This window comes from Lactuca virosa, chromosome 2, assembly GCF_052849685.1.
Source record: "Lactuca virosa cultivar CGN04683 chromosome 2, Lactuca_virosa_CGN04683_v6, whole genome shotgun sequence".
Lineage (NCBI taxonomy): Eukaryota > Viridiplantae > Streptophyta > Magnoliopsida > Asterales > Asteraceae > Lactuca > Lactuca virosa.
Window position 1 is genome coordinate 269,220,569 of NC_136427.1, and position 25,769 is coordinate 269,246,337.

Genomic DNA, 25,769 nt, shown 5'->3' on the forward strand with positions numbered 1-25,769 from the left:
TTGAAATTTGCATCAAGGAGGTAGTCGTTCGACATAGGGTACTAATTTTAGTAGTCTCTAACCATGATGTTCTTTTCATTTCCCGATTTTGGAGGAAGTTTCATGAGGAGTTGAGTACCCAGCTGCATTACAACACATCATATCACCCAGACCCACAAACAGAGTGAGCAGGCCATTCAAACACTCGAGGATACGCTAAGGGTGTGTGTGCTAGATTTTGGTGGGAGTTGGGATATTTATCTTCCATTGGCTGAGTTCTCCTATAACAACAATTACCATGCCAATATTGATCGACCTCCCTTCGAGATGCTTTACGGAAGGAAATTTCAGACCCCAATTTGTTGGGGGAAATGTCGGGCATCGAGTTATGGAGAAACTGATGTAGTACTGAAGACCATTGTGTTGATACAGCAGGTGCACGATCGACAACAAACCGTATAAAGTTTCCATAAGAGTTATGCTGATCGTCGATGCTCAGACCCTGAGTTTCAGGTCAAAGATTATGTGCTTCTGAAGGTTTCATCTTGGAAAGGTGTCATCTGGTTCCAGAAGTGGGGCAAGTTGGTCCCACGATATATTAGACCCTTCAGTATTATCTCTCGGGTGGGCAAGGTTGAGTATGAGTTGGATCTGCCTAACGAACTTAGACAGATCCACAACACTTTCCATGTCTCTCGGTTACGAAAGTGTTTTGTTGACGATTTCATAGTGGTTCCTTTGGATGAAATTCAAGTTGATGAGCGCCTGAATTACGTGGAGAGACTGGTTGTGATCCCCGATAGGAAGACGAAGACCTTGCGGAACATGGTGGTGGCCTAAGTGAAGGTGCAATGGCAGCACCGTAAGGGTTCTAATTACGGCTTATTGAAGGTGAAATGGAAGCACCAGAGGGGTTCTAAGTGGACTTGGGAAACCAAGGATGATATAAGGGAGCATTACCCAGAGTTTTTTGTGACAACAGACTCCGAGGATGAAGACTAATTCAAGTGGGGGAGAGTTGTAACATTCGTATCTTTGACGTATGAATTTAAATGTATTTTGTAAAATTTGGTTGGCCACGACATGAAGAAGGTATCACCATGACATGGCAAGGCCTATTGTGATGCGCATCTTCAATGAGTGCCACAACGTGGCACTATGTTGGCCATGACGTGGTAGCTATTTATTTTAAAACCCTAATCTTCATGCCTTAAGCCCTTTTTAAGGGATGTTATGGCCAGAGTTTCCCCACCTTCAGCCTCCATCACTCCTAAACACCTTGAAGAAACCCTAACCATACTCCTTTCCTATTTGAGCTTATCTTTGGTGTTTTGGTGCAATTTGAAGAAAGAAGTGTGACATCCCCATTTGCACAGCCTTTTTAAAACTTTTTGTTTATGCTTATTTAAAACATTTGTTATTGCGGATTGGTCCCAAGATATGCTTAATACGATATAATATAAAATCAAGGCATTTTGGAAGAAATGTTTTTCATATATATTTTCAAAAATCGAGATGTCATAACTAATACAAGAAACATAAGCATAAATGGAGACTTACAATATATCAATATACTAAAAATCTACATCTCCTTGAATCTCTCAGCAGATAATCACATTATCTATTAGTATCTTCATATCACTACCTATGATATAAGGAAACTGAGTGGGTCAGGTTAGGAAACCTAATGCGATAAATAGGGTTTTCAACCCACAATATTATAATCTTTAATTAACTATTCTTCAACATTCAAATAACGCAATTACCCCATTCCCTTTATCCTCACTTTCTAATCCTCGTATGGTAATCTCGAGAGACTTTTCCTAAAGGATCTTTGTCAACAGTATGATAACATTTTGGGCAAGCATGGAAATAGAAAGGTACTTGGATAAGCACCACAATACTATAGTATTTTGTTTAAGCATGACAGTCCAAAAGTACTTGGGATAAGTGTGACAACCAGAAATTTTTTTGCTTTGAGAGCTCAGTCAGTCAACTCAACTCAGTGTCAGACTCACTCCTGCTATCGTTTAGCACAATTTAGAGTTTGTTTGAGTGTTCTGAGCCTAGTACATTCAGGTAATGAGTGTTAGGAAATACCTGTTAGCTTCATTGTACAACACTAAAGCCCTAAACTCCAACATGTGGAGTTTACGGCCGTAAACATGGAGTTTACGAGCGTAAACTCAACCCTGGTCGAAACTCCCCTATAAGACTCTATCCCTTCATTTTCTTTCATTATTTCATTTCCAACTCAAGAACACTTCCAAATCCCCTCAAGTATCATCGAGTTCATCATCTTAGATCATCAAAAACGTAAGTATTCTTTCCTTGATTTGTTGTTACACTTCATCTCCTAGTTACACTCTTTGATTTCATCCATGGAAATAAACTTTTCTTAGATCTTCAAGTTTCACCAAGAACACCAAGAACACACACTAGTGTTCTTGGCCAAAATCGACTATTTTAAGCCTCCATATCGTAAGTACTCTTCCCTATACTTGATACCTAGTTAAGACTCATGCTTAGAGCCTTGAAATCATCAAGAATGAAGGACCAAAATGAGTTTACGGCCAAGCCATCTCCCATGGTCGTAAACTCCTATAAAGGTGCCATTTTTAAAGTGATCAAAACATTTCAAAAACTCTTTTTTAAAGTTATGTTGCTTTATAGTTTAGCCGAACTCCATTTTTAAAGTACAAGCATAACTTCGTAGATAAAGGAGTCTTTTCAATAACAGCCCAAGTAAACATACTAGTAAACTATAATAGGTATAGTTTAGAGACTCAGTTCATACTAGATACAATACACGATAATATAAAGAGAACACACAATAAAGAGAAACAGGGAGGAACATACTATAACAAGTACAAAGTAGAACATACTATAACAAGTACAAAGGGGAAACACCCTTGGCCGTAAACTCCAATTATGGTCGTAAACCCCTATAAAGGTGTTATTTTGGCCATAAACTCTTCCTAAGGCTTGGATTTGAGGCTAGAACACTCCCTTGTGCTTTGTAAGACCTTGAATCATCACCAAACTCATCATTTAGAGAGTTTACGGCCCAAGAGTAAACACCCTTCACCGTAAACTCCAATTATGGTCAAGTCTTGGACCCTAAATGTGACCATTTAGAGAGTTTACGGCCAGGAGTAAACTCCCTTGGCCGTAAACACCTCAACACTCTCCATTGAGTTGGTCTTTCTCATCCTTGTGTAGAGAAAAATTCCCTCAAGCTTCCCTAGCCTTCAAACACCCTCATATGCATCTTTGACCATGAGTTTACGCCCGTAAACTCCCTTGGCCATAAACACATGGCCGTGAACACCAAACCATGGTCATAAACACCCTTTAGGTCAATCACATGTGATTCCAACACTTGGTCAAAGTGTTTCCTAGTCTCGTGAGGTGTTTCCTTGCATTTGGTTGCTTCCAAGCACTATATTTATGTCAATATATGCCAATGTATGTCATTTAGGGCTTGTTGTGTCTCGGGACTTCATTCGTGGAACTTCTCATCCTTACGCACGTATTCGTTGAATCACCCACATCAGGTGAGTTCATACCCCGTAATAAATCTTTTAACTGTTTTAAATGCTTTTAAGGGGGGGAATACAAGTTAAACACAATGATAATTGTGTAAATGTTTGTTATAAACATCTTTCAAAATAATGCTTATGTCTATTATAAGTGATCAAAACATTTCAAAAACTCTTTTTTAAAGTTATGTTGCTTTATAGTTTAGCCGAACTCCATTTTTAAAGTACAAGCATAACTTCGTAGATAAAGGAGTCTTTTCAATAACAACCCAAGTAAACATACTAGTAAACTATAATAGGTATATTTTAGAGACTCAATTCATACTAGATACAATACACGATAATATAAAGAGAACACACAATAAAGAGAAACAGGGAGGAACATACTATAACAAGTACAAAGGGGAAACATACTATAACAAGTACAGAGAGAAACACACCACACTAAGTACCGGGAAAAGCACGTAAAATATATCTTTCCGGTTTGCGTTAACTTTAGTACGATTACACGTATCTGGGTTAGCAGACACGAGGTGATATAATATAATAATATAAACACACCACACTAAGTACCGGGAAAAGCACGTAAAATATATATTTCCGGTTTGCGTTAACTTTAGTGCGATTACACGTATCTGGGTTAGCAGACACGAGGTGATAAAATATAATAATATATCTTTCCGGTTTGCGTTAACTTTAGTACGATTACACGTATCTGGGTTAGCAGACACAAGGTGATAAAATATAATAATATATCTTTCCGGTTTGCGTTAACTTTAGTACGATTACACGTATCTGGGTTAGCAGACACGAGGTGATAAAATATAATAATATATCTTCTCAGTTACATACGAGTTCACATTTAAACCTTTAATTAACCGACTGTGGATTAAAGGCAAAAAGACTCCCCGAGGTGTAATGTACATTTAATACTACCTGGAGTCTGTATTTTATTACTTTATAGCCAGCAATGTCACTGCTGAGGTAAAACATTATTTTCCCTATTACATTTACTTTGTGATCTTCTATAACAACCGTCAATTTTGGCCAAGTCAAAGTCAACTAAAGTCAACAAGTCAAATCGGTCAACTCATCTAACCCTTGTATATTAGGGTTTCCATTATGTTTCTTATTGAACAACTCGCAATCTTAATACAAAGTATCACTTAGAGTTTTCACGTGTTCGGAAATTCTAAACCCTAATCAGGGCAAGTGATGAAACTACTCGATAAAACATTATTCCATACCTCTCGAGAGTGTAAAACATTCATAACAAGGCTTAACAGAGTGTAAGAACCTTGCGTTGCGAAGCCAAACACTCAAAAAGGTCACAAAAGAAGTCTCTCCCAAATCTCTCTCTGTATGAGAAATCTCTCCAAGAATGTGAAATCTCTCCCAAATCTCTCTCAAAAGTTCCTATAACTTTTTATAATCATTTCGGGCATCCCGACACTTAACTTGGTGAAAAACGGCGCAAAACGGGAAGAATTCTTGAAAAATAGCCTTAAAGAAGCGAAACCTTCCTTTAAGGGCCGAAGCCTCTCGGACCGAAACTAGGAAGGACCGAAGCCTGCTATAGGAACCGAACTGCTGACCCGAACCGAAGTGGTTTGGACCGAACCCGAAGCTGGAAGAACCGAACCCGAACCTCGCAACCAGAACCGAACCTCCCTTCGCCTTCGCTCCATCTACTTTCGCGTTCGGTTCCAGCCTTCTCAGGGCCGAACCCTCGCATCTTCGGTCCCCCATGCGAGAAGTCTCGCAGATAGCCCTTTTCTTCCCGGTTTTTTACTACGACTTCATTTTAGGCCCGTTTTATATAATTTTAACGCGGGATTTTCACCCAAAATTATATTTTAACATATAAGACCCCTAAATTCATAATTAATCACGTTTTTTAGTGTAAATCTTATCCAAGGTTAGTGGGTAGGATATTTTGGGTGGAGTGTTGACTTTGCCTTTGAGTTATGACACAAGCAACCTCCCATACCCACTCCATGTCACTATTCCCACCTTGCTCTAGTCAAGTCGAGATCTTCCCATACCTCCATCAAATCTCTTCAATAAGCCACTCTCTAATCCCTCACTCTTCCATCTATAAAACCCCACTCTCCTCCCAAGATACACTTTTACTTCCTCTTTTATTCTCTCCAAGATTTCGAGATTCTCCAGGAAGTTTTGAACTTCTCATCCACTCTTGGTAAGTAACTTCATTCTACACTTGATTTCCTTACAATTCTTCACTCAAATCATGAGTTCCTTACACAAATATCGTCATATTTGCTGTTAGATCTTCGAACCTTCAAGCATCATCTAAGTGTTCTTGAGTTGAACACTTCTTTTCTCCATCATCCATCTACTGAAATCACTCAAGGTGAGTTCATACCCCTATCTTTTCATGTTTTTCTTAAGTTTTAAGGGGGGAATACAAGTTAAAACACCAAGAACACAACTAAACACATTTAACAGCCTTCATCAGAAAAGTTCAACTCCATTCACGGACTGTTTTGGTCAACTTAAACATTTTAGTTTCCAAAACTGTATTCGGTGCAAATAGTTCAGGTTCCTACCTTTAAAATGACTACTTGTACATCACCATACGATATTTCTACGATTTATGGTGATTTTTACAAAACTGCCTATCATTTCAAAAACGAATTCGGACCAGTCTGTGAATATGAACATTTTAACACAAGTTAAAGACTTCCAAAAATCATAATAAAAATTATAGATAAACTAGATACATTTTATAAACTCTCAAAATTTACGGATTCAGTTTTCGACTTCGTATGATTTTTCTATGATTTTTCTAAAACAGTGCAGAAAGCTTAAAAACTAGTTAATAGCTTATAACTTTCATAACACTTTGTACTATGTTGAGCAAAGTGTATAACAATAAGTTCTAAATATTGAATGTATTTTCTTGTTAGTTTATCATCATAAACTGAAATTTAGTCATTTATGATAAGATTCTTCATTCATTTCGAACACATATAATAAGCTATAATAAGCATAGTTTATGGATTCATCGCACTAATGTATTTTCATAAAAGAGTTCTTTTTCAGTACAAACGTTTTGGATAAACTATAATAGGTATAGTTTATGTATCATTTACATTTCAAACTCATTTACCAAAGGTTTTCAGTTAAGTTCACGTAAATCTGTTAATGAATAAATTTGTGAGACGTTCCCTTCGTGTTACCTTCATGGTAACAAAGTCAAAAGTCCTGTAAATTGTAACCAGAGTCTCTTGTAGGGAGAACGTGATAGTTGTGTATAGATCTATATTGGGTTTGACAAACCCACACCTGAGCTGCATGCAACAGCTAGACCGGCAGGTCTGTGGTGACAAATGTCATTTAACGTACGACGCCTGAAGAACATCGTATTACGAGGCCGTCTGAGTCATAGTATGGTTATAATAACTCACATGTGGTATTAACAAAATATAACATTTACAGGTTCTTACTTTTAAATTAGCGAGTTATGTCGATTTAACTCACAGGAAATACTTTAAGTATGGAAAAATACTTGTTTATCTTCGGTCCTGGGATTTAGGACCACCTAACTTTAAAAAGGGTTTTATGCCGATTTAAAATCACTTTTATATCTTTAAGTATGGAAAAATACTTGTTTTCAGTCCTGGGATTTAGGACTACCAAACTTTAAAAAGGGTTTTATGCCGATTTAAAATCGTTTTTATATCTTTAAGTATGGAAAATACTTGTTTATTTTCGGTCCTGGGATTTAGAACTACCTAACTTTAATAAGGAAAATATAGGATTTTCTTTGGAACATGTTTCTATTAAAACTACATAAAGCTAAAATTGTTAGACTTCAGCTATAATTTTTAAGTGTATATGATAGAGTTATATAAGAATCTAGTCACAATCGACTTAGAATTGGTGGGCCCGCCTCATCTCCTGTGCCTTGTTTGGTTGTGGACCTAGAGCAGAACCATTACATTCGACGGTCTATTTAACATAAATTTTATATAACTTATATACACTGGGCGATTATAGAAGGAATCTATGGGTCCCTCTAGGGTTCATTATCGCATAACATAGAAGCATTCATTTCACTTAATAAAGAAAATATTGGATTTTCTGGAAACATACTTTGTCACTTTTACAAGGAAAACGGTTTCTTTCTCAAACAAAACTCTTATGAACTCACCAACTTAATTGTTGACACTTTTTCAAAACTACTTGTATTCTCAGGAAATTAGTGAAACAGGAAAACCAACAGCATTTTGAGGATGGGACGATAAATCGTCAAACGTTTCATTTTGTCATCATAATGTAATTGATTTTGAAACATGTAAACTTATTCCATGGTGTAACCTTTTCAATTATATTTATGATGGTTGTATTTACTTTGAGCACTATTATATTCGTTGTTGTGATACTATACATGAAGTCCTCCACCCCCAGACGTTTCCGCCATCCTTGGTTTGGGGGTGTGACACCTTCTCACATATTCATTAATGTATAAACTATATTTAATTAATGATAGTCTCACTTGGGAAAATACACACTCATACAAGAAACAAACATACATAACATTAGGTGCCTTGGTAGAAGGCTACGTTTAGTAGAAAGGACCATAATGCTAACCTTATGATTCCTTAATGTATACATCAAAGGATACATATATATCAATAGGATCCGACAGGTAATAGGATATGTTCTCTCCGCTTCATTTCTTGTTCCTTGTTTGGTTGTGGGCTTGGAACAGATTCACCCAGTCTATTATCTATTCGATTCTAGATATATAGGTTCAGTATACATTAAGTCATCATAAGGGTACCAGGTATGGGTCAAGTCATAGGACACAAAGTCAATGCACAATGTTCTAATACAGAACATACTTTCCAAATCATAACTTTTGGTATACAAACTAGAAACTTACCAGTTAAGGGTTTAATCTATTTTATTAAACCAGTATGAACTTAAAGGACCTTAGATGATTAACTCTATAATACTATAGTTTATACATCATGGTTATATATCATTAATACCCAATAGGTAGTTGGATGTGTGTTTTCCGTCTTACTTCCTGTTCCTTGTTTGGTTGTGGGCTTGGGCAGATTCACCCAATTAACTCTCTATCCGATATTAGATCATATATAGCCAGTATAAACTAAGTGATTATAGAAGTAATCAATGTGGTCACCATTTTATTATAAGAAATAAGGGTTTTTCTTAAAGAATCTTTTCATTAAATATAAAAAAACCATTACAATTAACTCCATGAGTAACAAGTGAACACGCTAGAGTTATATACAACAATGGTCTAACAAACAATGGGATGTGTGCTATCCGCCTTACTCCCTGTTCCTTGTTTGGTTGTGAGTTTAGGGCAGATGCGCACAGTCGATTGCTTGTTTACTCTGAGTTTTATATCACTTGTATCCATTTAGTACTCATAGAAAGGATTGTAGGATCATTTTTACGTATCTTTCATCAAAGTAGGAAATATAGGATTTCCTAAGAGGAACAGGCGAACGTTTCTAAACAGAGCTTACAACTCACTACATTTTTCAACTACATTTTCAACAGCATTTTACCACAACATTTTACAACTTACTTACATCACTAAAATCTTATGAACTCACCAGCTTAATTGATGATCAACTCTTTCAAATAACTTGTATTCTTAGGAGCCTAGTAGACAGGTACTCGTACTGGGATTCAGAAGATGGAGCAGTATAGCTTCAAGTCTTGTTTGTTATTTGCTTATGTATTCTATGTTTCGTGAACACACAACTTGTAAACACTTTATTTCTAATGATATGGTTGTTCATTACTTTGCTTACTATAATGCATATCTTGTGATACTAAACATGACGCCCTCCACCCCAGAACGTTTCCGCCGTTCCGGTTTTGGGGTGTGACAGATTGGTATCAGAGCATTGTTTATAGTGAACTAAGTATATCAACCGATAAAAGATATACAACTATAAATACAATGGGCCTTAAATGCTCTGGATAATGATATATTTTAAGAGTATAACGATAAGTTATAAAAATATACCTACTTGCTTATACATGTACATACTAGACCAAGTATCACAATAAGAACAGAACTAAAGTATTTAAAGGTTGAACATTGTCGTCAAACCTGAACAGTTATGTAATCATAGCTAGGATCAATATAGCCTGATCAACTATATTTATTCGAGATGTGACCGACATGTGTCTGGGAGTGATGTGATATTGCAACAGTCTTAAAACTTACCTAAACACCAATCGACAGAATACTAGATCAAGTACATTAGAGTTAGAATACTATAGGAGTATTCTATGATACTATAACGCGATAACAAGTTTGAATCATACCAAGTAGATTACATTAAAATACTATAGGAGTATTTTCGGCATTATATAGACAACTTACATGATAACATAAAAGACCCTTGCGGATAGATCTATGATTTCACAATGTATACTTCCAAGGTTATATATAATTGAGAATTTATAGACTTAGAATTTGTGATCTACGCTCCACTACCTGTTCCTTGTTTGGTTATGGTTTTGGAGTAGGATCACTTATTCGAAGGTCTATTTAATCTTAAGTTATATACAACTTGTATACATTGTGCAATTATAGGAGGACTCTGTAAGGATCACCCCACAAAGTTACCTTAAATCTCATAGATTCTTTAGTCACTTCCATTCTCGCACGACAAGCCCAGATAGATGTAACCACTTCCTCATAGTAGACAACATAAGAGTCTAGGAGGAACAAGAGCAAGTTCATGAGAAGTTTTCAAAGAGGGATCAACCGGAGTAACCAAAACGTCTTACACGTCACACTAATAAATAATAATCTTGTTAACTTAATGAGCGAGTGGAAACACTGCTCACATTATGTGTTAGGATTATTTTCTTACATACAGATGGTAACAGTTATTCAGGCAACAAATTTTCATTCGAGGATAGCCATTTCAAATTCATATAGTTTATTAGGTATAGACTCTTTTATGAATTGTTTCTAGAACCCTTTGGAAGTCAGGACCCGATGCACTCAGAACTAGGATAACCTTGTCTTTCAGCTTTCGGCTTGTGTCCACTGCTATAGACTTATTCCGTCTCATCTTTGTATTCTTTTAGCAAAGATGCCTCCTCGCAAATCAAACAGACGCACTATTCCGATAACTCCAACTCAACCGCCACTACCCCCGCCACAGTTCGACTTAGCTGCTTTTCAGGCAGCGGTAACAGCAGCAACGATAGCCGCCCTAACCCAAATTCGTGCAAGTGGTATCAATGGATCTGGTAGCAGTGCTCACCTAAACAACCACGGAGATACCCACGAACACCCAAGGGAATGTTCGTATAAAGACTTCATGAGCTGCAAACCCAATTCCTTCAACGGAAATGGAGGAGTCATCGCTCTGATGCAATGATTTGAGAAAACAGATTCAATCTTCGAAATTTGTTCATGCCCAGAAGGGAGCAAAGTCAAGTTTGCTGCCTACACCTTCTCCGGAAGAGCCCTAACATGGTGGAATGGCCATGTTAAGTCACTGACTCTAACAGTGGCAAACTCTATGGGATAGGAAAACTTGAAGGAAATGATGATGGGAGAGTACTGCCCAAGGGGCGAAGTACAAAAGTTGGAACAAGAGCTATGGGAGCTCAAGATGGTTGAATCAGACATAGTGGCCTACACTGACAGGTTTAGCGACTTGGCAGCACTATGCCCCGGGATGGTTACCCCGGAGAGCAAGAAGATAGAAAGGTACATCGGGGGTCTGACTGCCCCGACCCAAGGAAATGAGTTGTCTTCTAACCCAACCACATTCGATAGTGCCAAACGCCTGGCCCAACGACTCATCGACCATGAAGTCCACCATGGCGTAGAATTCCCGGTTCCCGAGCCATCAAGGGAAGAGGACTATGGACAGAAATCGGGGAACAATAGGAAGGAGAAACGAACAACACAGGACACCCCACAAGAGCAACGAACGAGTACTATGTACACCGCCACAACACCTGCTGCTCCAGCACCTGCCAGTTGATATGTTGGAACCCTTCCGAAGTGTGGGAAGTGCAACTATCACCACACCGGAGTATGCCGGAAAATGCAGTGTCTGAACTGCCACAGAAAAGGTCACACAGTCCGTTTCTGCAGGGCACCGGCTCAACCAATCTCCCAAGTCCTCAGAGTTGAAGAAAACCAAGCCCATTATGGCTGTTGTGAGACTGGACACTATCAGAGGGACTGCCCGATAACAAAGAACTCAGGAGCGGATGGACGCATTTTGATGATCACCGCGGGAGAATCGACCTCGGAGTCGCTATCGATCAGCGGTACGTTTCGATTTAGTAGTTGCTTTGAAAATTAATTTATATTATATAAGATTAAAACTTGGGGATAACACTTAAAAGTAATTATAATAACTCACTGATAGGAACAAGTCACAATATTCAAGAGAACTAAAGGATCCGTTTAGAGAAGCTATGATGGCTGAACATATACATCAGGGTTGTGCATAACTAAGATGTTGCAGACTTAGAGTGAGTAATTCCGCCTTAATTCATGTTCCTTGTTTGGTTGTGGATTTGAGGCAGAGTTACTCGGTCGACCGTCTTATTCACCTTAAATATTCATAACTTGTATATGACAGGCGATCGTAGTGGTACTGAGGAGGATCATGATATAAAGTATCATCATCAGTTATCAAAACACTTTCATTTGTATGTACTCGCTCATCGCGGTACGATACATAGAAGTGTCAACATCAGGGGGGAAAACAGAAAGCACTAGAACATTTACAAAGAGTACATTTTTTAACACACTAAGAGTATATTGTCGAACACACTAGAAGTACATTTTCGAACACACTAGAAATACATTTTCGAACACACTAGAAGTACATTGTCGAACACACTAGAAGTACTTTTTCCGAACATACTAAAAGTACATTGTCGAACACACTAGAAGTACATTGTCGAACACACTAGGAGTACATTGTCGAGCACACTAGGAGTACATTATCGAACACGCTAGGGATACATCATCGTATAACATACATTTCATTCCAATCGGCCAAACTTTGTTCAGTAAAGAGCATGTTGCTATCATTCGTCATGAATTGGCGTGGTCCTCACCATACTAAGTTCATATGATTCTATCGCCTCAATCGTCAAGTTCTCAAAACTTTCATCAATCGTATCGACAATCCGACCAAAACCTCAGTTTTATCTTTCGTATTCTAAACCCCGAAGTACTCATGCGAAGAGTACTTTGTCCTCTGAAGCCTTATCGTCAGATGTCCGCAGACCGTCACGAAATACCACTCGTCCAGCAGACCAAGTTCAAGCACAGAGGCTAAGGACGATTACAACCCGCCTATCACTATTCAGTGTATACGCGAGGGTGGTATATAATTATGATTACGCAGATTTAGTATGTGTGTTTCCGCCCTATCTCATGTTCCTTGTTTGGTTGTGGACCTGGGGCAGAGTCGCACATCCGACCGTCTTACTAATCCTAATTATATACGACTTGTATACACGAGGTAATGATAGATGGACCAAGTACAAATCCTATCATGAACGCCAGGGCAAAGTTGCCAGGTCTACGAGTAGGTATTCTGCCAATAAGAGGAGCGCAACCCCAGTAGTGCTACTAAGAAAGTTAATTTCGGGACAAAATTCCATCTAACGGGGGGATGATGTGACAACCCGAAATTTTTTTGCTTTGAGAGCTCAGTCAGTCAACTCAACTCAGTGTCAGACTCACTCTTGCTATCGCTTAGCATAATTTAGAGTCGGTTTGAGTGTTCTGAGCCTAGTACATTCAGGTAATGAGTGTTAGGAAATACCTGTTAGCTTCACTGTACAACACTAAAGCCCTAAACTCCAACATGTGGAGTTTACGGCCGTAAACATGGAGTTTATGGCCGCAAACTCAACCCTGACCGAAAACTCCCCTATAAGACTCCATCCCTTCATTTTCTTTCATTATTTCATTTCCAACTCAAGAACACTTCCAAATCCTCTCAAGTATCATCGAGTTCATCATCTTAAATCATCAAAAACGTAAGTGTTCTTTCCTTGATTTGTTGTTACACTTCATCTCCTAGTTACACTCTTTGATTTCATCCATGGAAATAAACTTTTCTTAGATCTTCAAGTTTCACCAAGAACACCAAGAACACACACTAGTGTTCTTGGCCAAAATCGACTATTTCAAGCCTCCATATCGTAAGTACTCTTCCCTATACTTGATACCTAGTTAAGACTCATGCTTAGAGCCTTGAAATCATCAAGAATGAAGGACCAAAATGAGTTTACGGCCAAGCCATCTCCCATGGTCGTAAACCCCTATAAAGGTGTTATTTTGGCCATAAACTCTTCCTAAGGCTTGGATTTGAGGCTAGAACACTCCCTTGTGCTTTGTAAGACCTTGAATCATCACCAAACTCATCATTTAGAGAGTTTACGGCCCAAGAGTAAACACCCTTGGCCGTAAACTCCAATTATGGTCAAGTCTTGGACCCTAAATGTGACCATTTAGAGAGTTTACGGCCAGGAGTAAACTCCCTTGGCCGTAAACACCTCAACACTCTCCATTGAGTTGGTCTTTCTCATCCTTGTGTAGAGAAAAATTCCCTCAAGCTTCCCTAGCCTTCAAACACCCTCATATGCATCTTTGACCATGAGTTTACGCCCGTAAACTCCCTTGGCCATAAACACATGGCCGTGAACACCAAACCATGGTCATAAACACCCTTTAGGTCAATCACATGTGATTCCAACACTTGGTCAAAGTGTTTCCTAGTCTCGTGAGGTGTTTCCTTGCATTTGGTTGCTTCCAAGCACTATATTTATGTCAATATATGCCAATGTATGTCATTTAGGACTTGTTGTGTCTCGGGACTTCATTCGTGGAACTTCTCATCCTTACGCACGTATTCGTTGAATCACCCACATCAGGTGAGTTCATACCCCGTAATGAATCTTTTAACTGTTTTAAATGCTTTTAAGGGGGGGAATACAAGTTGAACACAATGATAATTGTGTAAATGTTTGTTATAAACATCTTTCAAAATAATGCTTATGTCTATTATAAGTGATCAAAACATTTCAAAAACTCTTTTTTAAAGTTATGTTGCTTTATAGTTTAGCCGAACTCCATTTTTAAAGTACAAGCATAACTTCGTAGATAAAGGAGTCTTTTCAATAACAACCCAAGTAAACATACTAGTAAACTATAATAGGTATATTTTAGAGACTCAATTCATACTAGATACAATACACGATAATATAAAGAGAACACACAATAAAGAGAAACAGGGAGGAACATACTATAACAAGTACAAAGTAGAACATACTATAACAAGTACAAAGGGGAAACATACTATAACAAGTACAGAGAGAAACACACCACACTAAGTACCGGGAAAAGCACGTAAAATATATCTTTCCGGTTTGCGTTAACTTTAGTACGATTACACGTATCTGGGTTAGCAGACACGAGGTGATATAATATAATAATATAAACACACCACACTAAGTACCGGGAAAAGCACGTAAAATATATCTTTCCGGTTTGCGTTAACTTTAGTACGATTACACGTATCTGGGTTATCAGACACGAGGTGATAAAATACAATAATATATCTTTCCGGTTTGCGTTAACTTTAGTACAATTACACGTATCTGGGTTAGCAGACACGAGGTGATAAAATATAATAATATATCTTTCAGGTTTGCGTTAACTTTAGTACGATTACACGTATCTGGGTTAGCAGACACGAGGTGATAAAATATAATAATATATCTTCTCAGTTACATACGAGTTCACATTTAAACCTTTAATTAACCGACTTGGGATTAAAGGCAAAAAGACTCCCCGAGGTGTATTGTACATTTAATACTACCTGAAATCTGTATTTTATTACTTTATAGCCAGCAGTGTCACTGCTGAGGTAATATATTATTTTCCCTATTACATTTACTTTGTGATCTTCTCACATATTCATTAATGTATAAACTATATTTAGTTAATGATAGTCTCACTTGGGAAAATACGCACTCATACAAGAAACAAACATACATAACATTAGGTGCCTTGGTAGAAGGCTACGTTTAGTAGAAAGGACCATATCGCTAACCTTATGATTCCTTAATGTATACATCAAAGGATACATATATATATCAATAGGATCCGACAGGTAATAGGATGTGTGCTCTCCGCTTCATTTCTTGTTCCTTGTTTGGTTGTGGGCTTGGAACAGATTCACCCAATCTATTATCTATTCGATTCTAGATATGTAGGTTCAGTATACATTAAGTCATCATAAGGGTACCAGGTATGGGTCAAGTCATAGGACACAAAGTTAATGCATACTTTTCTAGTACAGAACATACTTTCCAAATCAGAACTTTTGGTATACAAACTAGAAACTTACCAGTTAAGGGTTTAATCCATTTTATTAAACCAGTATAAACTTAAAGGACCTTAGATGATTAACTCTATAATACTATAGTTTATACATCATGGTTATATATCATTAATACCCAATAGGTAGTTGGATGTGTGTTTTCCGCCTTACTTCCTGTTCCTTGTTTGGTTGTGGGCTTAGGGCAGATTCACCCAATTAACTCTCTATCCGATATTAGATCATATATAGCCAGTATAAACTAAGTGATTATAGAAGTAATCAATGTGGTCACCATTTTATTATAAGAAATAAGGGTTTTTCTTAAAGAATCTTTTCATTAAATATAAAGAAACCATTACAATTAACTCCATGAGTAACAAGTGAACACGCTAGAGTTATATACAACAATGATCTAACAAACAATGGGATATGTGATATCAGCCTGACTCCCTGTTCCTTGTTTGGTTGTGAGTTTAGGGCAGATGCGCACAGTCGATTGCTTGTTTACTCTGAGTTTTATATCACTTGTATCCATTTAGTACTCATAGAAAGGATTGTAGGATCATTTTTACGTATCTTTCATCAAAGTAGGAAATATAGGATTTCCTAAGAGGAACAGGCGAACTTTTCTAAACAGAGCTTACAACTCACTACATTTTTCAACTACATTTTCAACAGCATTTTACCACAACATTTTACAACTTACTTACATCACTAAAATCTTAGGAACTCACCAGCTTAATTGCTGATCAACTCTTTCAAATAACTTGTATTCTCAGGAGCCTAGTAGACAGGTACTCGCACTGGGATTCAGAAGATGGAGCAGTATAGCTTCAAGTCTTGTTTGTTATTTGCTTATGTATTCTATGTATCGTGAACACACACCTTGTAAACACTTTCTTTCTAATGATATGGTTGTTCATTACTTTGCTTACTATAATGCATATCTTGTGATACTAAACATGACGCCCTCCACCCCAGAACGTTTCCGCCGTTCCGGTTTTGGGGTGTGAGAATAAGCACGACAGTACAATAGTACTTACCTAGGCACGGCAGTACAATAGTATTTTGGTTAAGCATGGCAGTATAAAAGTACTTGGGATAAGCATGACAGTACAATAATATTTTGGTTAAGCACAGCAGTACAAAAGTATTTGGGATAAGCACGGCTGTACCAAAGTAGTCGGGATAAGCACGGCATTCACGGCTTATTATTCTTCGTGGCTTTCACTGATTTATCATAACCACTATCTCACACAGCCCTTCACAACCCAATCATATTATTATGATTTATGTATGATAAATATATGATTAAATCAAGTAACAATCATATTGTTCAACTACATTATAGACGTCAAAGACAACACACGTAGCTATTAAGAATGTAGAATACTTGTGTTTATGTGTAAGTAGATAGTAACTATACACTCACCTGATAAAAATGGGTGACTGATTTTCGGCAGCACTTCACTTCGTACATTGAAAAGACCTAGAAGCATAAAGTACTAAGCCTTAGTCTAGTTTCGTAATCCTAGTGACTATAATAATTATAGTCTAGATTCCTCACTAATCCTAATGTCTACCTCAAGATCTATCAAGTAACGAACAACTAGGTAGGGTCATATCGGAGGTAGGGTCCATTTGGTATACAAAGTATGCTATTTGGAAATCCCACTTTAAACACCTCATTAAATCCAGTTTAGACATCATCTCTGTAACTAGATCAATCAATATAAAGACTTGGAATTACTGAAAAATCTTATTCATATATTCATAACAACGACTTATGAATATATATATATATATATATATATATATATATATATATATATATATATATATACAAATTACACTAACATAACATTGAGTGTAATTTAACTTACATAGATTCCCTAGGCAAAAGTCTGGGAATTGCATTGGAAGAACTCTGATCTGCTTGCGTGTTTGATGTAACTGTAGCTGTAGGATTTTTGAGGATCTTCAGATGGTTAGGATCCTAAAAAGTTCATACTCATGGGATCTTAATGATCTGTAATAGTTAATTATCTGATAAATATTTTAGAGCAGTTAGGATCCTTATAAAGATTAAACTTCAGTTATAGGGAAATAGTTCTTAAGAAATAAGGATAGATAGAACCTAGTGATCTTTAGGCTTTATAACCCCTTGCCTTAGGAGAAGTATTGAGTTATGATCCCTTTAGTTCCATGTGATCTTTGGAATTTTCGTAGAGAAGGATCCATGTTAAGAGATCTTTGAAGATCCTTACTTTGCTTTCAAACTGGGAAAGATACTATTTATAAAATCACTAGGGAAGATCCCTAATGTGGAAGATCGCAAAATAGTTGGGGAAAATCCCACTTTAGATAATAATTGGGGAAAATACCTCTTTAGATAATAAATGGGGAAAATCCCAAAATAATTGGGAAAAATCCCTCTTTAGATAATAACTGGGGAAAATCCCATAATAACTGGGGAAAATCCTATAACAACTGGGAAAATCCTTCTTTAGATAATAACTGGTGAAAATCCCAAATCATAAGATAACATGATAATGTTAAAAAACTTAGAAATTATCAGGGGAGGATCCCAACTTAGGATAACGTGATAATGTTATAAACTTTAGAAAATTTACTCAGGAGGATCCCGACTTAAGATAACATGATAATGTTATAATCCTTAGATTTAAACTTTAAAATCTTAACATATGTTAAAATATAAGAGGGCTCCAAGTCACTAAAGCATGAAATGATCCTTTATTCACATCCCATTCTTATATATCGTGCGTCCAAGCGAGGTGTAGATACCTTAACTCGTGTGAAAGAGGTTATTATCTCTTTAAACCTTAAAGGGAACTAAATACCCTTAATCGTAGGAGAGATGATCAATCTCTATTCATGGTCATTAGGATCCTTGGTTTCATGCATGTTGCAAATATTAGCTTGGGGTGGGTGTTAGTTTGGCTAATTCCCCTCTTATGCTTAAGTAGTAATGGTCTTTGAAAAATTAAATCAAAGAATTTGATAAAAGTAATTGGTAGAGAGTGTGTACCTTGAGCTTGTCGGGAAATGATTAATACAACTTACATGAAGTATACTTTTAGATGTATAGCATTCCAGGATCTTGGCAAGACATTTCCTTCAAGGGTAGCTATAACATACCAAAAATCAAGGCAAAAAAAATCATTTCATTCTTAAATGAAGTAAAATCATTGTTTTCAGATACCATCCAATCAAAACCATTCCATTAGAAAACGTTGTTCCCAAAAATAAAAATCATATATCATAGTGTCCCCAATTCAGTATCACTAAAAGCAATAGGATATGCACGATCATGCCTTCGCCTTGCCAGTATCAACTGAAGTACCTGAAACAATAAACTAAAACTGTAAGCACGAATCTTATTGAGTTTCCCCCAAAACTACCACCACACAAACAAATAACATATACGAACAAGCATGTCGGGTCCAATCAACCATCGGGTTGGAATACCCCAGGCCCAGTCACCCTCCAGGTCCAGTCATCCTCGGGATGGAATACCCCAGGTTGGAATGCCAATATACAACGGCTCTAGTCATCCTTGGGATGGAATACCCTTGGGCCCAATCAACCATCAGGTTGGAATGCCAATATACAATGGGTCCGGTCATCCTCGGGATGGCATACCCTCGATCCCAATAAACCATCAGGTTGGAAGGCCCCCGGTCTGTTGGCTCACGCACATAGCAGTAAAGCCTTAACCACAAATCAAAATATGTCGACATATACATAACAGATAAACATATAATTAGCCAACAGACAAACAAGCAGATCTAGAGATCACTACAACATAGAAACATCCTAGAAACTAGGATATAGATCTAACAAATCACTACAACATAGCAACATATGTTAAACCAGGATATCAATCCAATGGGCCGGCCTTGGTGGCTTCGACCCGTAAGTACAGTAAGGAAAACCCACCTGAAAGGAAGAATTCTTAAACACTGCAATATGATCCCTTTTAATCACTGCTTGTTCCAACGAATCAACTAATGCTAGAACCATATAGAATCTAAATCAATAGCCCCAAATCCTCAAGTTTGATTCAAAGTCAAACTTGGTCAAAAAATCAATGGTCAACGAAAGTCAACAGTCAGCAGACCCTCACGACATGACCATCTATGGCTCACATCGTGAGCCACTACAAGACAAAATATTCGGGTCTTACACTCCTCATGATGTGACATGCATCTTCCCCAAGTCGTGATATTCATCTGAGTGCCATATTGATTCAAAAACCTCTTAATCCATTGAGCTACTAATCCATCTATTCTAGGCGACTTCCTAACACTCCAAGGATCATAAATATCGATGCTTTAAGGTCTTGTATGTCCAATACAAGACTTTGGCTCAAACTAAGTCATTCATGGAGAAAAAGAGGATAAATTCTCATGTATGAACTCCGACATCATTCAAACTTCAGATCCATGACATATAAGCATCTAGGGACCATAAGGACCCATAAAGTTGCTAGCTTTATGGAGTCCCAACACTCTAACTCTTAAGATCTTGAATAAATATGCATAAAACCTTAGATCTAGCAATAAGGAAACATAAAGCTTGAATCTTGGTTACTCATATTGGTCCAGAAGTGTGGCTAAAGGTTGAAAATGAAGCTTGCAAGCTGCAACTATGCTTCCATGGTGATCTCTTCTTCTTCAAACCTCCAAAACTCGACCAAAAGCTCAAGAAACACAATAAGATGCTAGAGTTAGGGTTTTACTGAGTTTAGGGAGGAAGGAGGCTGGTTTGGAACCCTAAAATAAAGTTTATGGGGTTTAAATATGATGGAAACCCTATAAGATCATGGGCTTGGGCTGCAACATACCTCACATCGTGAGCTCTTAATGCTCACATCGTGAGCTCAGCTTAAATCAAAATCTTCATTTTTCGCTGCTCACATCGTGACCTCTCTATGGATCATGTCGTGAGTCTTGGTTTTACCCAAAAACCATGCCTTGACTCCTTGAAACCGTAAATCGACTCGATCCGGAAAACCGGGTGTTACAATTCTCCCCCACTTAAATTCGATTTCGTCCTCGAAATCTCTTCTCATTCCCATTCAAGAAGTAACTCTTTTAGATCCTTCAAATCCAACTCCTTTAACATCGTATGCGATCGATTGGATACCAAGACCCGCACCAGCAAGAATTTCTACAAAACCCAAAAGACAAGACTAAACCATCATTTCTATCAATTATACTGACTGGAATCCACAGATTTGACCGGTCCTAGATCTTCTCGACCATACACTGTCCCTCGGAATAAAGAATCTCGTAGTTCTCGACTGACTGTCACCAATCCAATCCCACATATAAATGCACCCATACAAGGAACCCAACAGTCACATACAAAACTAGGTTGGGCTCCTACTCGGCTCTAACAACCTCTACACTGCTATCCTATGACAACATCTGGGATTACCCCCGATCCACTAACCAACCACCGTACGATCTGTGATACTCAGACCAACTTGCACTATATTACTTGGTTCCAACCACCGATAACCAGATCCCCAATAGGTCCTGATTCCACATAACATTCACAAACTCCATCAAACATACATTTGAGAGCAAAGATAATAAGTCCATTTAACTGATCATCCGAGATTACAACTGAACTTGAAACATAAATCAGCCCACTGCTCCCATGAACATATTGATGGTCCATCCGAGAATTTTATGTTGCATCCCGAATAAGCTCAGATGTACCTCCACCTGAAAACCCATGCTTGACCTTCACCATGAACTTCATGACTCGAGATTCCATAACCAAAGCCCATCCTTGACCATATTCTTTTATCACGCACACTTCCACTACTAGAAAAATAGCCTTTTACAATGCGCAATGTGTGTCGTAAAACGCTCAGACGACACACAAATGCGTGTCAAGGAAGGCCCTGTCATAAAGAAAGACGACACACTTTTGCACGTCGTCTATTTACGACGCGCATTTACGACGCGCAGTTACAACACGCATTTACGACACTCATTTACGACACACAATGCGTATCAAGGAAGGCCCTGTCATAAAGGAAGACGACACGCATTTGTGTGTCGTAACCTTACGATGCGCGTTTAGGACACACATTGTGTATTATTTAAGCCCCTGTCATAAATGAAGATGACATGCATTTGTGTGTCATAAACTTCAACAACCATTTACGATATGCGTATACGACGTGCTTTTACATTACTCATTTACACATAATACAAAAAAATAGAAGCAAATATATGCAAAAAACAATCAAGTTCATCCAATAACATCATGTCAAAAAATTGTAATACATTGATATTAAGGGGATCTGATTGTACATTGTTATTAAGAGGTTTTCCCTAACTATATAACCTAATACTACTTTGTGGCACACTTCCTCCAATGAAAAATGTTGTAAGAAGCTTACTGCCTGCTTCACTGTTTCTTCCTTATCTTCGTTTCACTTCTTTTCCTGCTCAACAAACATAAATGTTGATTAGATTCATGTTGTGTTTATTAATATTCGGTTTTTATGATTCCCAATAGGACATATATATGAATGGATAGTAGGGGATTATATATGATCTTAATTTATGTAACAAATAGGAAAAAAATGAATAAAGAAACAAAAAGTAAAGTATAAGAGTTAAGTGAAATTTGCACTCCAACTCTCATATCAACTGTAAACCAGCTTCTTGAGAGAAGAAGCAACCAACTGCAGAGAAGCATGTGAAGGAAGTTAAGATATATGAATACTAAAATGTAAAAGTAATTAATGAAAATAAGTTGTGCTTTCTCACATTTACCGATTCTTCATTTATTTTGCTTAGTATCTTACTGACATCTTCGTGGCCTTTGAATCTCATTAAGGAAAATAAGTTGTGGATCATGTCTTTTACTGATTAAAAGAACGTGTAATTAACTACAATCTATAAGATTATAAGTTTAGGATACACAAGATATGGCCACATGTGGTAGAAATAGCTTGTCCTTCCAACTCCCTCCAACATGCGTTACACCTCATTGCAGTGTATATGATGATCTTCAGATGATTTGATGCTCCTTAGTCCTTAATAATACCTAATGATAAAGATCACCATCTGAATATGAGAAGTTTGTAGTTTTTCTATGCATAGTGGAAGGATCAAGGAAAACAAAAAACAGTGACTATAGCTATGAACAAAGCTAAATATCAACTGTGATTACCATCAAAGATGACAACCTAGAAGCCATATGCACACTAATCTGAACATATTTGAATACGAGAGTCAACAAGATGACTACATTGTATTTTGGGAGATATATAATAAAGCTTAGTTAGAATAAATAATAACACACTGCATTTGTCATTTATTGAACTAAAAAGTTGAAAAAGAAAGAAAGAGAAAAGACATACAAATACATAGCCTGCATTTTGGGAGCATGTTGTTTTAAATAAGAGATGACCAAATCTGCAGGGATGTTTCCGATCAAAAATAGGTCAATGGTTTGACTTGGACAGCTTTCAAGAACATGCATTGAGAATTCCAAAACAAGCACAAGGTCGGGCCCACATAGAGGCTACAAAATATACAATACAAAAGTTTATGAAAAGAGTCAAGTATGTTTACATAATTATTAAAAAGTTAACAACTTACTTTGAGATATTCAGTTATCCAAGTGATGGAACCGCATTCATTTTTGGTCAAGATATGCGATTAAACCCCAAAGCTGCTCGCCAACTTGTATGTCAATTAAATTTTTTTTTTGTAAGTACGTATATACAAAATCTTACGTAAGTATATTATGTATGTATATAGGTGAAGCCAACTGAAGTGAAGTCAGGGGACTTGGAAAATCTTTGTCAGATGATTCAAGAGAGGTTGTTTGACATTCCTTTACATCCAAGGGGCATAATTGGTGATCTTGAAGTTTGTATTCGAGGTGACGACTCCATAACATCAGAAGATGATTCAGCGACTGAGATTAGTTTGTCAAAAGAGATGATAACCAAATATGCACAAATTCAAGTCTTTATCTCATTCCTTGCACGGTCTGTTTTCGTTTCAATCCAAGGGTAACTCTCTCCCCCTTTCTGCTGTGCCAATTACGACTGTGTTCCAAGTATTTATCTGTATCCAATGAAGATTTTTAGTTTCTGGATGATTATTGAAGTTGTTATTTCTACTTCTTAAGAGTGAATTAATCAACTTCTTCCTTTCAATCCGGTTGAAATTTAGTTTCTCGTGGGGTCTGTATATGCTAATTAATCAGGTAGTTGAATCGTGATAATCCTCACTGTAATTTACGTGTTGTGTCATTAGTGTTTGATTCTTCAACAGTTCAACTAGGATGAATTGTTGTTGATCATACCTCAGTTGTTTTTTGGCTTAAACTACCTAGTAGCAATTTGGCTTCACATGATTATTTGCAATGCATAAAAGCTCCATTTTCATAAATGTTTGAGGGTTTATGTAGTTCAGTGATCTAAGAGTATTTGGTATCAAATGACTTTCACTATTACTTCAATAGACATCATTGGGATTAAGAGTTTTCTTTGGTTAGTTTACTCTAATTTCATTCTTGTAGCTAGACTTGGACATGATGAGATTTAGTATTTTTAGATAGAGTTGTGACATGAAATCAATTATCGATGTTTCTTCTACAGATTCATAAACAACAAAATTAAGCAACAATTTTTGTGATGGATCAAGAAACAATACTCCCACCTCATGTGTTGATATTCCCGTTGCCATTACAAGGCCATGTGAACTCCACCATCAAGCTAGCTGAGCTTCTATGCCTCTCGGGTCTCCACATCACCTTGCTTCTCACTGATCATATCCACACCAAACTCCTCAAATACTCAAATATACAGTCCCGTTTTAGCAGCTACCCAGGTTTCCCCCTGGAAACCATACCCTTGGATTGGACGGTGGCTTGGAAATGAAGAAAGGATAAGAAGTCTTACAGATAACGTCGCCGGCTCTGGAGCCCAAAACCTTCACTAGCTTCATGGATAGCAAGCAACAACTGCTCTTGAAGTTGTTCTTTTGATGTTTATTCAGGAAGATCTAATTGGTTGAAGCTGAATAATATATATATATATATATATATATATATATATATATATATATAATCAAATAAAAATTCTTTTCAAACCCCTTTCTTGTGTCGAAGACTAGGAAGACGAATAACCCCTCCCAGAATATTTGTTCCCTTCAATTATCCATTATATTTTGCGTTTACTTTTGTATAGGATCTAGCCGAAGTCCATTGTATTAGACTCAAATGCATTTTATAACATTTTAATCTGCCAATAGCAACATAATAACATCACCCCAAATTTTTATAAAAAAAACAAAAACAAAGAAAGAAGGGCTCAAGTCAAATAGTCTTCTTCACAATCTACATACTGTGGCTAGGAATGTGATACAAGGAATTCCCGGCATCTCGTAGAAAAAGAGTATAAACAAACAAAAGACTAACATATTTTTCAAATACTTAAATATTATTTACTGGATATAATCCCTATTCATGCAGTAACATCATTTTGAATCCATTCCATTTGAATTGGTATTTTCTCCATTACAATTATTGTGAAGAGACATCTCCAATCGTTAGTCTTGGGCAGTTTCTTTATGAAAATGTATGTAAAGCAAAACAACGGACCGCATTTAAAATCAGGTCAAGTTCTAATTGTTCAAGTTGACTCTGTGGTAATACGATCAACTATAAATTCTAAATTCTAAATTAAACTAACCAGGTATGAGCAGCTGGCAGTCTCTGTGGTGCTCCATAAGCTTTATGAATTTGAAATCTCTGTGGACCCGATATACCTTGTAGTGCTTTA